Source organism: Salmo salar, chromosome 20 (assembly GCF_965601325.2).
Source record: "Salmo salar chromosome 20, fSalSal1, whole genome shotgun sequence".
Lineage (NCBI taxonomy): Eukaryota > Metazoa > Chordata > Actinopteri > Salmoniformes > Salmonidae > Salmo > Salmo salar.
In genome coordinates, this window is record NC_138310.1 from 57310054 (window position 1) to 57324642 (window position 14589).

At 41.9% G+C, this 14589-nt stretch overlaps 1 long non-coding RNA gene across 1 annotated transcript in view; it reads left to right on the top strand.

Annotated features, from left to right (window-relative positions):
• Positions 1 to 14387, top strand: part of LOC106580926 (uncharacterized) — a 59251-nt gene extending 44864 nt beyond the window's left edge. The window contains exons 4-6 of the long non-coding RNA XR_006760982.2: positions 749 to 810; positions 12620 to 12689; positions 13218 to 14387. This is a non-coding gene — a long non-coding RNA (uncharacterized LOC106580926). The remainder of the gene's footprint in view (positions 1 to 748; positions 811 to 12619; positions 12690 to 13217) is intronic.
• Positions 14388 to 14589: the final 202 nt, after the last annotated feature.

Genomic DNA, 14589 nt, shown 5'->3' on the forward strand with positions numbered 1-14589 from the left:
ATGTGTAGAACCCAGAGTTTAGCAGACCTCACAGGATTATTTGTAGAGCCCAGAGCCTAGCCAACCTGGAACAGACGATGCTCTCTTGGTACTTCATGCATTGAGGATAATTAGTTGGGTTTTATTATGTGCAGAGGTCACAGGCTGAGTATGTGAAGTAGCCTACGTCAAAAGAAAGAGTCAACGCAAGTCTGTTAAGGGAGTCTGTTAAGAGCTTTTGATTGAGATACTAGTGCTGCTCAATTGACTGTCGAAGGCTCTCCTAGTGTCATGGCATCAAGTGCATTTTAAAGACTAAGTGGGAGTTTGTCATTTCGCTGTCATTTCGGGAAAAGTCCTGAAATATCCTGTGTCTTGTGGTATTACATGGACGTAGTGTTACTTGAATTCTTTGCTTGTAGTTTTCGATATGCTATTAATTTGCATTCATGCAAATGAGCAGTGGGAAGTGTTATTCTCAATATACTGTATTCCCCTCCATTAGCCCAACGAATCAACAACCTGCTCAGCTATACCGCCGCAGCAAGGTCACATGGTCCATCACTAATGGTATACACAGCGCTGTAGGGTCACATGGGTTGATATGATGATATGGTACCGTACATTATTTCCTGGAAGATTTTCCATGTTTTTTATTTATATTTTTCCCATATGCTTTGGCCAATATACTATAGAGACAATGTTCTATTTAATTCTGTACTTTGGCCTGTTTCATCTGATCTGACCAGACCTTTGTTGCCATTTGCAGATGCTGTACTCTAGAGGCTGTGGACTGAGGAGAGACTGAGAGAGAGAGACGAGTGGAGGCAGGTCAGTGCATGTTCTCTCTAATCCCACTGTTTGAATTCCCTTTGAGAGGATGTCATCATTTTGTTCCAGTATATGATAATATGGCTAGGATCATGATACCCAGGCCTACTCTGAAACGCTCTGTGACTATGTTTTCCCTACTTTGATTCATACTCAGTATTATTCTGCCTTATGTGCTTTCCGACTGTACATATAATGTATTGTAAAGTTATGTGAGGTTTTCTCAGAAATACTATATGTCAGCAATTGAAATGACTAGGTAAAGGGAATTACTGTATTCCAATCAGATGTGGGTCACCTGTTTAGCATGACCAAACATTACAGAAGAGCTGAAAGTCATTCGTCCCTCTGTTCAGTTCCATTGAACCACAAAACCTAAGTTTCCAGTCCAAAACCCTTCTCAAACCCTTCCAATGCCTTGTCCACAAGGAGGTCTCTAGTCCTGTTGTATGTGAATTGAGGACACAACCCTCTTTCTCTCTCTCTCTCTGTCTTTCTCTCTCTTTCTCTCTCTCATCCTTTGAAAGCACTGGTACTGACCTTGGGAAAGATTCCACCTCCAAAGAAGAGAAGAGCTGAGAGAGAGAGAGTGACAAAGAGAGAGAGAGAGAGAGAGACAGAGAGAGGGGGGGTATGTGAAGCCCTCCTGCGAGAGAGGAAGTCACAGCACAAAGACATGTCTGGCTCAGCATTCTGTTAGCAGCCTGTTTAGATTGGCCTGGTCTGGCCTGGCCTGGTTTAGCCTGAGATGATGCTCCTCCAACATAGTACCTATACCAGTGAACACAATGACCGCCTTGGATGCCCTCTCAGGGGTACACACTGCCCCCTTCACCCCTCTCAGGGGCCATTTTAATAAACTCACTCACTGTGTGGTCTGTGGCTGTTCAGAGCCCATGAAGAGGTATTGTGGGATTGAGGACACCTCGAAACCATGAGAGCTCTTAACACAGTATGCGAAAGCCAAAAGGTTATCGACGTTTAAGCGCAATGATGTCAAATTTGATATAGTTTGATGTCTTACAAAGTATTACAGCTCTTACGGAATCATCCTTCCTTTTTTCCCCATCAGCCTGGGAGGGAATCCGACCTTCGATATCTTCATTGATTCGGACAATGAGCACGTTGGGATTTTTTTTAAATTAATGCGCTTCCTAAGTTCTACCCCTGCTTAAACACTTTCTGCAGGACATTCAGTACTGCTTGAAAGTGTGAGTGAGTTTACAATAGTTCCTTCTGAGGGCCGTTGGCACCATGTGAACAGTGTGTGTGTGTGTGTGTGTGTTTGTGTGTTTGCATGTGCATGTGAGTGTGTGTGTGTGTTGCTCTGGTCTGGGAGGTACAAAGGCTCCTTACCTCATGGCATTGGCATTCCCTGAGAGAATGAGCAGGAACAGAGAGAGGGAGCAGGCACACACTGGGGGTATTCATAGGGCCCGTCCCCACGGAAGGAGCCAGGGTTGAGTATTAGCCCCTATTAAGAAACAAAGCCAGTCCAGCAGGGGCCTGGCACGATGGAGAGACACAGAGAATGGGAGGGAGAGAAAAAGAGAGAGGGGTATTTGGGTTCTGGTCAAAGTGTCACCAGTCTGGAGAGAGAGAGAGAGAGAGAGAGAGAGAGAGAGAGAGAGAGAGGAGAGAGAGGAGAGAGAGAGGAGAGAGAGGAGAGAGAGAGAGAGAGAGAGAGAGAGAGAGAGAGAGAGAGAGAGAGAGAGAGAGAGAGATATATATATAAATAAACAACAATGACAAATGGTTTGAGGAAGAATGCAAAAACCTAAGAAAGAAATTGAGAAACCTGTCCAACCAAAAACATAGAGACCCAAGAAACCTGATTCTATGGCTTCATGACGGTGAATCACTAAAACTATACAGAAATACACTACGGAAAAAGAAGGAACAGCACATCAGAAATCAGCTCAATGTAATTGAATAATCCATAGACTCTAACCACTTCTGGGAAAATTGGAAAACACTAAACAAACAACAACACAAAGAATTATCTGTACAAAATGGAGATGTATGGGTAAACCACTTTTCCAATCTTTTTGGCTGTTTAACAAAGAACAAACAGTAAAAACATATACATGATCAAATACAAATCTTAGAATCAAGTATTAAAGACTACCAGAACCCACTGGAGTCTCCAATTACCTTGAATGAACTACAGGACAAAATAAAAACCCTCCAACCCAAAAAGGCCTGTGGTGTTGATGGTATCCTCAATGAAATTATAAAATATACTGACAACAAATTCCAATTGGCTATATTAAAACTCTTCGACATCATCCTTAGCTCTGGCATCTTCCCCAATATTTGGAACCAAGGACTGATCACCCCAATCCACAAAGTAGAGACAAATTTGACCCCAATAACTACCGTGGGATATGCGTCAACAGCAACCCTGGGAAAATCCTCTGCATTATTTATTAACAACAGACTCGTACATTTCCTCAGTGAAAACAATGTACTGAGCAAATGTCAAATTGGCTTTTTACCAAATGATCATACAACAGACCACGTATTCACCCTGCACACTCTAATTGACAAACAAACAAACCAAAACAAAGGCAAAGTCTTCTCGTGCATTGTTGATAAAAAAAAAAAGCCTTCGACTCAATTTGGCATGAGGGTCTGTTATACAAATTGATGGAAAGGGGTGTTGGGGGAATAACATACGACATTATAAAATCCATGAACACAAACAACAAGTGTGCGGTTAAAATCGCCAAAAAACACACATTTCTTCCCACAAGGCCGTGGTGTGAGACAGGGATACAGCTTAAGCCCCACCCTCTTCAACATATGTATCAACGAATTGGCGAGGGCACTAGAACAGTCTGCAGCACCCGGCCTCACCCTACTAGAATCTGAAGTCAAATGTCTACTGTTTGCTGATGATCTAGTGCTTCTGTCACCAACCAAGGAGGGCCTACTGCAGCACCTAGATGTTCTGCACAGATTCTGCCAGACCTGGGCCCTGACAGTAAATCTCAGTAAGACCAAAATAATGGTGTTCCAGAAAAGGTCCAGTCGCCAGGACCACACATACAAATTCCATCTAGACACCATTGCCCTAGAGCACACATACATACCTTGGCCTAAACATCAGCACTACAGGTAACTTCCACAAAGCTGTGAACGATCTGAGAGACAAGGCAAGAAGGGCCTTCTATGCCATCAAAGGAACATAAAATTCGACATACCAATTAGGATCTGGCAAAAATTACTTTAATCAGTTATAGAACCCATTGCCCTTTATGGTTGTGAGGTCTGGGGTTCGCAAACTAGACTGCTATTTGGCCCCACTGTGTACTAGAGAGTACACAGTGGCAGAATACCTGACTACTGTGACTGACCCAGACTTAAGGAAAGCTTAGCCGGCTATTGAGAAAGGCCACTGTAGGCAGAAGACAGGCTATGTGCATACTGCCCACAAAATGAGGTGGAAACTGAGCTGCACTTCCTAACCTCCTGCCAAATGTATGACCATATTAGAGACACATTCCCTCAGATTACACAGATCCACAATGAATTCGAAAACAAACCCGATTTTCATAAACTCCTATATCTACAGTGGGGGAAAAAGTATTTGATCCCCTGCTGATTTTGTACATTTGCCCACTGACAAAGAAAGGATCAGTCTATACTTTTAATAGTAGGTTTATTTGAACAGTGAGAGACAGAATAACAACAAAAATATCCAGAAAAACGCATGTCAAAAATGTTATAAAATGATTTGCATTTTAATGAGGGAAATAAGTATTTGACCCCCTCTCAATCAGAAAGATTTCTGGCTCCCAGGTGTCTTTTATACAGGTAACGAGCTGAGATTAGGAGCACACTCTTAAAGGGAGTGTTGTTACCTGTAAAAAAGACACCTGTCCACAGATGCAATCAATCAATCAGATTCCAAACTCTCCACCATGGCCAAGACCAAACAGCTCTCCAAGGATGTCAGGTACAAGATTGTAGACCTACACAAGACTGGAATGGGCTACAAGACCATCAACAAGCAGCTTGGTGAGAAGGTGACAACATTTGGTGCGATTATTCGCAAATGGAAGAAACACAAAAGAACTGTCAATCTCCCTCAGCCTGGGGCTCCATGCAAGATCTCACCTCGTGGAGTTGCAGTGATCATGAGAACGGTGAGGAATCAGCCCAGAACTACACGGGAGGATCTTGTCAATGATCTCAAGGCAGCCGAGACCATAGTCACCAAGAAAACAATTGGTAACACACTACGCCGTGAAGGACTGAAATCCTGCAGCGCCCGCAAGGTCCCCCTGCTCAAGAATACATATACAGACCCGTCTGAAGTCTGCCAATGAACATCTGAATGACTCAGAGGACAACTGGTGAAAGAGTAGTGGTCAGATGAGACCAAAATGGAGTTCTTTGACATCAACTCAACTCGCCATGTTTGGAGGAGGAGGAATGATGCCTATGACTCCAAGAACACCATCTCCACCGTCAAACATGGAGGTGGAAACATTATGCTTTGGGGGTGTTTTTCTGCTAAGGGGACAGGACCACTTCACCGCATCAAAGGGACGATGGACGGGGCCATGTACCGTCAAATCTTGGGTGAAAACCTCCTTCCCTCAGCCAAGGCATTGAAAATGGGTCGTGGATGGGTATTCCAGCATGACAATGACCCAAAACACATGGCCAAGGCAACAAAGGAGTGGCTCAAGAAGAAGCACACTAAGGTCCTGGAGTGGCCTAGCCAGTCTGCAAAGAGGACTGGGACAAAATCCCTCCTGAGATGTGTGCAAACCTGGTGGCCAACTACAAGAAACGTCTGACCTCTGTGATTGCCAACAAGGGTTTTGCCACCAAGTACTAAGTCATGTTTTGCAGAGGGGTCAAATACTTATTTCCCTCATTAAAATGCAAATCATTTTATAACATTTTTGACATGCGTTTTTCTGGATTTTTTTCTTGTTATTCTGTCTCTCACTGTTCAAATAAACCTACTATTAAAATTATAGACTGATCATTTCTTTGTAAGTGGGCAAACATACAAAATCAGCAGGGGATCAAATACTTTTTTCCCCCACTGTACTTGGTGAAATACCACAGTGTGCCATCACAGCAGCAAGATGTGTGACCTGCCACAAGAAAAGGACAACCAGTGAAGAACAAACACCATTGTAAATACAACGCATATTTATGTTTATTTATTTTCCCTTTTGTACTTTAACCATTTGCACATCGTTACAACACTGTATATATACATAATATGACATTTGTAATCTATTATTCTTTTGGAACTTCTGTGAGTGTAATGTTTACTGTTCATTTTAATTGTTTATTTCACTTTTGTATATTATCTACTTCACTTGCTTTGGCAATGTTAATATATGTTTCCCATGCCAATAAAGCAGAGAGAGAGAGAGAGAGAGAGAGAGAGAGAGAGAGAGAGAGAGAGAGAGAGAGAGAGAGAGAGAGAGAGATCAGGGAATTAGACCAAAGTTCTCAATTGGTACAAAATATATAGAGTACTGCACACACTACAATTACTTAGGTTTTAAAAAAAATAAGCTCAACTGGACACCTTAATGATGCTGTGAATGAACTGAGATAGAAAGCACGCAGGGCATTCTACGCCATTAAAAAACTAAATCAAATTGAAATACCTATTAAAATTTGGCTAAAACGAATTGAATGTGTCATTGAACCAATTTCACTTTATGGCAGCGAGGTGTAGGGTTGTCACGGATCCCTCTAGAACTTTCATTGCGCACACCTGGCCCCTATTCCCACTGATTGTATTTGTATATACAGTATGTGCCCATTGTTCACCATGGTGCTGTCGATTATTGTTACTATGTCCGTTGGTGCGTGTGAGTACCTGTGCTGTGTGTTTTGGCATTTGTGCCATTGTGGATTGTGCAGATGATTACGGGTCTCGTCCCGTGTGATGATCATTATGCGTTTCTGTATTTATTCAAGGTACTCCTCACTCTTTTGTTTTGGGTTTCAACCCTGTGTTTTGTGTACATGTTTGTTTGGTCTTCGTCCCCGTGCCTTTACAAGCAATTAAGTTTTGGAAACATCTAAAATACAGTGACCCCCTCTCATATCATTACCAAGCCTTGCAATACCAAGAGCTGAGCAAAGAAAAGAGTCCCCTCATCCAGCTGGTCCTGGGGCTGAGTTCACAAACCTGTTCTGCTAACACACTGAAGCCTCAGGACCAGAACATCCAATCAATCAGAATAAAACAAATTACAACACAGTCAAACACAAAACTACATTTCTTATTGGGAAACACAAGCACAAACACAAAGCAAAATGCAGTGCTATCTGGCCCTAAATTGACATTACACCGTGGCTAAATATTTGACCATGGTTACTGATCAAAACCTTAGAAAAACCTTGACAAAGTACAGGCTCAGTGAGCACAGCCTTGCCATTGAGGAGGGTAGACACAGGAAAACCTGGCTCCCCTGTAGAGGAAAGGCTGTGCAACCACTGCACCACAGCAGAACCTGAGACGGAGCTGCATTTCCTGACAAAATGTCAAAAATATAAAACAATTAGAGACAGTCATTTCTCCAAATTTGAAACCCTTATTCAAGGTTTCACAGACCTCTTTGATGAGAATAGGCTACCTGTCCTGTTGGGGGAGGATGCAGAGAGCTGTGGGTTGGCAGCACACTACATTGCTGCCTACCATAAGATGAGGGACAGTGTCTGACAGATCAACCAACCTGCACATGTCCTCTATGCTTATTGTTATTGTTCAACGTATGGTTATTTTGACCCTTGGTTATTGTTGTTACTGTTGTCCTGTTGACAATTTTGATTCTTATTATTTTAATATGGTAAATATCCAAAGTAAGCTTTGGCAATATGTACATTGTTACGTCATGCCAATAAAGCAAATTGAATTGAAAAAATTGAGAGAGAGAGAGAGAGAGAGAGAGACAGATAGACAGAGAGAGAGCGAGAGAGACAGATAGACAGAGTGAGAGAGAGAGATAGACAGAGACAGAGAGAGAGAGACAGACAGACAGATATACAGAGAGAGAGAGAGACAGATAGACAGAGAGAGAGAGAAACAGACAGACAGACAGACAGACAGACAGACAGACAGACAGACAGACAGACAGACAGACAGAGTGTGAGGGGTATTGTGGTTCAGGTCTAAGTGTCGCTAGTCTTTTGAACCACTCTGTCATCATACGGTGTACTGTAGATCTGTCAGGAAAACTCACAGAACATTTTCATGTGATTATTATCAACCCATAACCTCACAACTTACTATGTGGGCAGCATCTGGTCTAGTACCACAACGAATGCAATGTTCAGCATCAATTCAGTTTTGGATTTTTTCAAAGCTGTCATATACCTACCAACCCTATTGTTTTAAAGAATACCTTTTCTTTTTCGGAGAAATGGGGTCTATAGGTTGAGAGTTGGAGGTCTTTAAAACCATACTGTAGTTTGCATCAAGATAACAGAGCTCTGATTTTATGTGTGATAGAATACAATTTAGAGACCTTGTCTTTTTAGCGGAATCCTCCACTATTTTACGCATCCCCCAGGCTCTTCTAATTGGAAAACGTTCCCTTCGGCAATTAATGGGAAACATGTGTTTTGAGGAAAGCGAAGCCAGCAAACTCTCTCCCAAGTTCGACTCTCAATATCAACAGAAATCTGGACCGTCGTACAAGCTTACAGTATGATGGAGAGAGTCAGGGTGAATATTTACAATTCCCGACACTCACTGCATAGAACAAAAGGTGGTATCTAGAACCTAAAACAGTTCTTCGGCTGTCCCCATAGGAGAACCCTTTGAAGAACCCTTTTGGGTTCCATGGAAAATCCTTATTTTTTTGGAACCCTTTTTCTAAGAGTATACAGACACACAGTATCTCTGCAGTTGTAGATAGTGATTGAGATGCACCTAGCTGACAGCCTCTGATCTTCTGGGCAGATACCCTCTCCTCTACCCCACAGGAGGTTGGTGAGGGGAGGACTGCTCATAATAATGGCTGGAATGGGATAAATGGAATGGTATTAAAACACGTAGAAATCATGTGTTTGATGTGTTTGATACCGTTCCATTAATTCCATTCCAGACACTACTATAAGCCCGACCTACCCAATTTAGTTGCCACACTGCTCTACACAGTGTGTGCATGTGTGTGCATGTGTGCATGCATGCTTGTGTGCATCGTTCCTAATGGTAAAGTTTATTTGAAAATCCCAGTGGTGCCTCTAGCCCTGCCTACCTTAGGATCCCAACTAGCTCGACTGTTGTCTGCTGCTGCTGTCTTAGTGGAGCTGGAAGTGATTCACAGGTATTATGGGCCTACTCCAGATATTGAGGAGAGATAAGAAGTTGTGGGCTCCCCACAGCAGGTGCAGACCTTCACATCACACATTCATTACTCAGTAATGTCTCTCCTAGCCCCAGCCATAGCAGGCTGAGGGTCTCAAATTACACATTACACGTACCATCAAAATATATTGTACACCGAATAAAATGCTCACAAAACTCTATAGTCTTATAGAATTTTATCAAACCAGGCTTCATACTTTGGATATTTATTTATGTATCTATTGTTCCAAAATGGTTTTGTTCATTTTGTAGAGATGATACCCACACAAAATGCAAATAAGTATGTTAGCTAGCAAGTTGTCCATGTTTGAAACCGGTCTGGGAGAGTCTTAGTTTATAGGCTTATGGTTGTCAATAAAACGTGACTATGAACTATGGACTCAACAGAGGACCTGGCCATTGTCATAAGTGAAGGAGAGTAGAGGTGGGGGGAGAGACCATGGCTTTGTCTCAAATCACATCCTATTGCTCATACAGTACTATCCACTTTCAGAGCCACACCCATACAGTGAACTACTTTTGGCTCTGAAGATGAATGACTCTGGTCAAAAGTAGTGCACTATAAGCAATAGGAAGTAGTACACTACATGGGGAATAGGGTGTGATTTGAGACACAGTCCATCTCTCCTTCCTCCCTGCCTCCTGCCTCAGTGCACAGGCTAAGTAGCATGCACGGAAGCCTCTCCTCTCCAGGTAACTAGCCAGCATAAAGGCTAGCCTCCCTTCCCACATCTGGAGGCAGCACTGAGCCAGCAGTCTCAGCTCTTAAAATTCCTGGCATGCTTCTTCCCAGAGCCAGGCACCCTCTCTCTCACTTGCTGGCTGTCTTTTGTCAGTATCGAGTAGCATAAATTACTGTGTCCTCAAACAACCCATGTACATTCAGACATGTGCTAAAGGGGGCCCCACATTGGCAACCAGCTACGACTCCTAGTGCCAGCAACCATTTTCCAGCTCCGAAGCAGCATTCATCGATTCATCAATGGTTTATATATGCCAGCTTTCTCCCCCTCCCCCTGTCAAATACCCCTTCCAGATTAACAGAATTCTTCTGTTTACACCATTGCTAGACTGGATCATTGAGATCAATATCAGTTATCAACCGATTTGAATTAACTGTTACTATGCTAACCTCACTTTATCTTGTACAGAACAGTGTGGTGAGATGCACTATTAGTAAGCTGTAAAATCCTTGCTATACTAAATCAAATTAAACGTTATTGGTCACGTACACATATTTAGCAGATGTTATTGAGGTTGTAGTGAAATGTTTGTGTTCCTAGCTCCAACAGTGTAGTAATATTTAACAATTCACAACAATACACACACATCTAAAAGTAAAATAATGGAATTAAGAAAAATATAAATATTATGATGAGCAATGTCGGAGTGGCATTGGCTAAAATACAGTAGAATAGAATACAATATATGCATATGAGATGAGTAAAGCAGTATGTAAACATTATTCAAGTGACTAGTGTTCAGTTATTAAAGTGACCAGTGATTCCATGTCTATGTATACAGGGCAGCAGCCTCTAAGGTGCAGGGTTGGGTAACCGGTTGGTAGCCGGCTAGTGATGTCTATTTAACAGTCTGATGGCCTTGAGATGGAAGCTGTTTTTCAGTCTTTTTTCAGTTTTTTTCACCGCGATAGGTTTGATAAATTCACCTCTGAAATCTTGCTCTGATTTATCATCCAAAGGGTTCCAGAGATAACATGAAGTATCGTTTTGTTAGATAAAATCCTTTTTCATATCCTAAAAAGGTCCATATAGCATGCACGATCGATTTTGTATTTCCACTCATTCAATTTGCAAAGAAAGGAATCGGTGAAAATCTAACCCTAAACGTTGTTTCAACCAGTCAAATCACATTCATATGTATTCCTCAGAGATCCTAGAACGTAACCAGACTTCACTATATCATTAGGGGTGTAGTATATCCTATAGGACACCAAATTCGGTCAGAGAGCGACGCCTTCATGGCACGCCGAAGACGCGGGCGGTCTTAACTTGATCGACTCTAACTTTGTCAAATAAGTACCAAGTGGGGTCAAACAAAGCTAAATAGATAGCCAATGAGCTGGGCTTTATGGGAGTATCCGGAAACCCTGTACCTGTCGTAAAATGTTGCTGTGCTAACCTTGTGCGACAGCATGCCTTTTCATTTATGGACAAAAATGATAAGAATATTCAGAGTTATGAAGTTATGAAAACTGATTGTTTTGCAAACTTATAATATGGCTACTAATACTGGAAGCTAAATCAAAGTCCAAGTATACAGATTTGACGATATTCCTGCAGACAAATGTAATATGAATGCAAATGTTTCCTTCACAATTTGCCCAAATGTACCTGGGTGACTTCACACTAAATGTAATGTAGTTCGCTCATATTTCAAGGTATCCATCTGAGACGTTGCACATACACTGCTGCCATCTTGTGGACACCATCGGAATTACAACCAGAGTGATGGCTAGAACTGGGACCTTTCTGTTGCATTTGAAAGACGGTGGTAGAAAAAAATGTATTTTCTTCTACCAGATATATTGTGTTATATTCTCCTACATTCAATTCACATCTCCACAAACTTCAAAGTGTGTCCTTTCAAATGGTGCCAAGAATATGCATATCCTGTCATTTTAGGCGAAAATGTAAAAAAAGGGGGCTATCCCTAAGAAGTTACCTTAAGGAGGGAATAACTACACTGTTTGTAATTCGACCATATTCCCAGTCACCTTAACATGATTAAATGTGGTGGTTCGCACTTTCAGTTTAGCGCGAATGCTGACATATATCCACGGTTTCTGGTTTGGGTAACCTTTAATAGTCACAGTGGGAACAACATCCCCTATACACTTCCTGATGAACTCAGTCACCATGTCCGTGTATACATCAATGTTATTATCCGAGGCTACCCGGAACATATCCCAGTCCGCATGATCAAAACAATCTTGAAGCATGGATTGCGATTGAATAGACCAGCGTTGGATAGATCTTAGCACGTGTACGTCCTGTTTGAGTTTCTGCCTGTCCACAAGTTTCTTCGGGAGGTTACTGGGGAAACGATTATGGGTGGCACTTCCGGCGGAAGTAGCGAAGTACTGAGTTGGCCGACGGTATTTTTGGTTTTAGAAGCTAGCCAACTGGGATAAGCAATAATAAGATGTTCACTCGCTAGATGTTGAAATGTTACGGAGCTCAGGGACAACATGTGTTGTTCGTGGTTGTACATACAACCAGACAAAACTTCATGATTGGCTTTAATTGGATTGCTTCGACCATAAACCTAAAACTATATCAGAATGTTCCTGTCAGAGATTGTACAGTTTCCATCGCTTCCCAAATGATGACGAATCGAAATTGTCTCCAAAAAAAGTTGGATGCTTGCTCGTTTCGCTTTGTTGATAAGACGCCAACGCAGGATAACCCATACCCAACGCTCTTTCAGGGTTATGAGAGGCCACCAGAGAAGAGACGTCGCCTCAGCAGGAGGGTTGACAGACATGTCACAAGAACAGGTATGTTGACTAGTTTTGATATCGCGTGTTTGTCTTCAGTTTTTGTTACTAGAATCTGACTACGATAGCTTCGAGTCTAATTAATCTCTTTAATTTCTACCAGCCACTTTTTTTTTTAAATCTGCCACTCATTAAATCTATGTTAAACGCTTTATAATTGTAAACACTGAGTCAGTGGTAGGCTACCTGACATTAGAAATATGACACATATTGTGGAACCATAATCCATGATTATTCTTAATTTATAATAATATTAATAGAAGAATAACCTATCTGCCATGGTGGCAGGTGACCTGAAATGTTTACCTGCCACAGCCAACATTTACCCTGTATTTGGCAGGTGTTAATTTCATTAACTGTTCTAGTTAATAGACACAGAATATTTATTTGGAAAATATTAAACCTAGTCTATGTATCCCACTGGGTTTAGAGTGCAGTAGATAATAGTCTGGTAAATGCTATAAGTAAGGCACAGGGAGTTTAAAATGTTTTTAAAAGTATCCCTAATCAGTGTATTTGCTTTTCCAGATCCTTACCAGATCATCTCATGAACTAATCATCTATATTCATATTCAACTAATCATCACCTGCAGATGAGCCTGGTGTGGTGGAGGTTTCTGAGGAGCCAGGTCCTATTTCAAAGACCTTCCATGATGCCCAAACACAGTGGTCAGACCCAGCAATGGAGGACCACACCTATTCCAAAGAACCTATCATCACATGCGGCATGATAACTGCACCAGCCCCTGAGAGGTCACTGTCTGTTGTAGATGTTACATTGAAAGATGATGCAGACTGTCTGCTGCACACAGGGATTCCACTACAGATGTTACATTGAAAGATGATGCAGACTGTCTGCTGTACACAGGAATTCCACTACAAGGATTCAACACTCTTGTGTCTTGCTTACAAGGTTTTGCCCCCACATCATCAACAATGCCGGTTGTAGGCCAAATTCTGTTGACACTAATGAAACTTATACAGAACTTTGTTATAGCTGATATAGCAAGACGCTTCAAAAGGTCACCCGGACAGGTCAGTAAAACACTGAAATCCTGGATAGATTGCTGAGCACACCAAGGATCTCATTCCATGGCTGCCTCGTGAGACGATTAAGGCTACTATGCCACAGGTTTTTCGGGAGACTTTTTCAAACACAAATTGTTTTATTGACTGCACAGAAAGTATTTTGCAAAAGACTAAAAATCTGGACTCAAGAACTGAATCTCACAGTCACTACTATGCCAGTAATACTGTAAAATATCTAGTAGCAACTGGTCCATCAGGAATGGTTGTGTTCATTTCAGAGGCTTATGGTGGGAAATGTAGCGATAGGTTCATAACACAGAACTCATGGTTTCTCGACCATTTGCGTGCTGGAGATGAGGTGATGGGGGACCGTGGATTCACAATTAGGGACTTGCTAGAGGAACGGAATGTACGCTTGGTCTTACCAGCATTTACACTCAAGCAATGCCAGTTGACAAATGAGCAGGTCACTCGCACACGACGCATTGCTAATGTCTGTATTCATGTGGAAGGAGCAATAAGGCGTCTTAATGTGTACAAGATTATCTCACAAACTGTGCCTAATAGTTTGTTCCCTAAAATTGACAACATACTTCAAATGTGTACAGCTCTTGTAAATCTGAGAGGAGAGCTAATTTCTAGCAAATAGACACAACTTCTTCAGCTGTTGCACATGTGCATCTGTGTAGTCTTTATCAAATGGAATGTCCACTTCTATGTGCTCGCTTGGTGTCCAGATGACCAGCTTGCAGCTCTGTAGGCTCAGGCACATCATGGTCACTTGTTTCTGAAAGAAGGAATAAGAAAGCACATTGCCACAATATTCTGATTAGTTTGAGTTTACAATACAATGTTCAATACTTGTAATAAT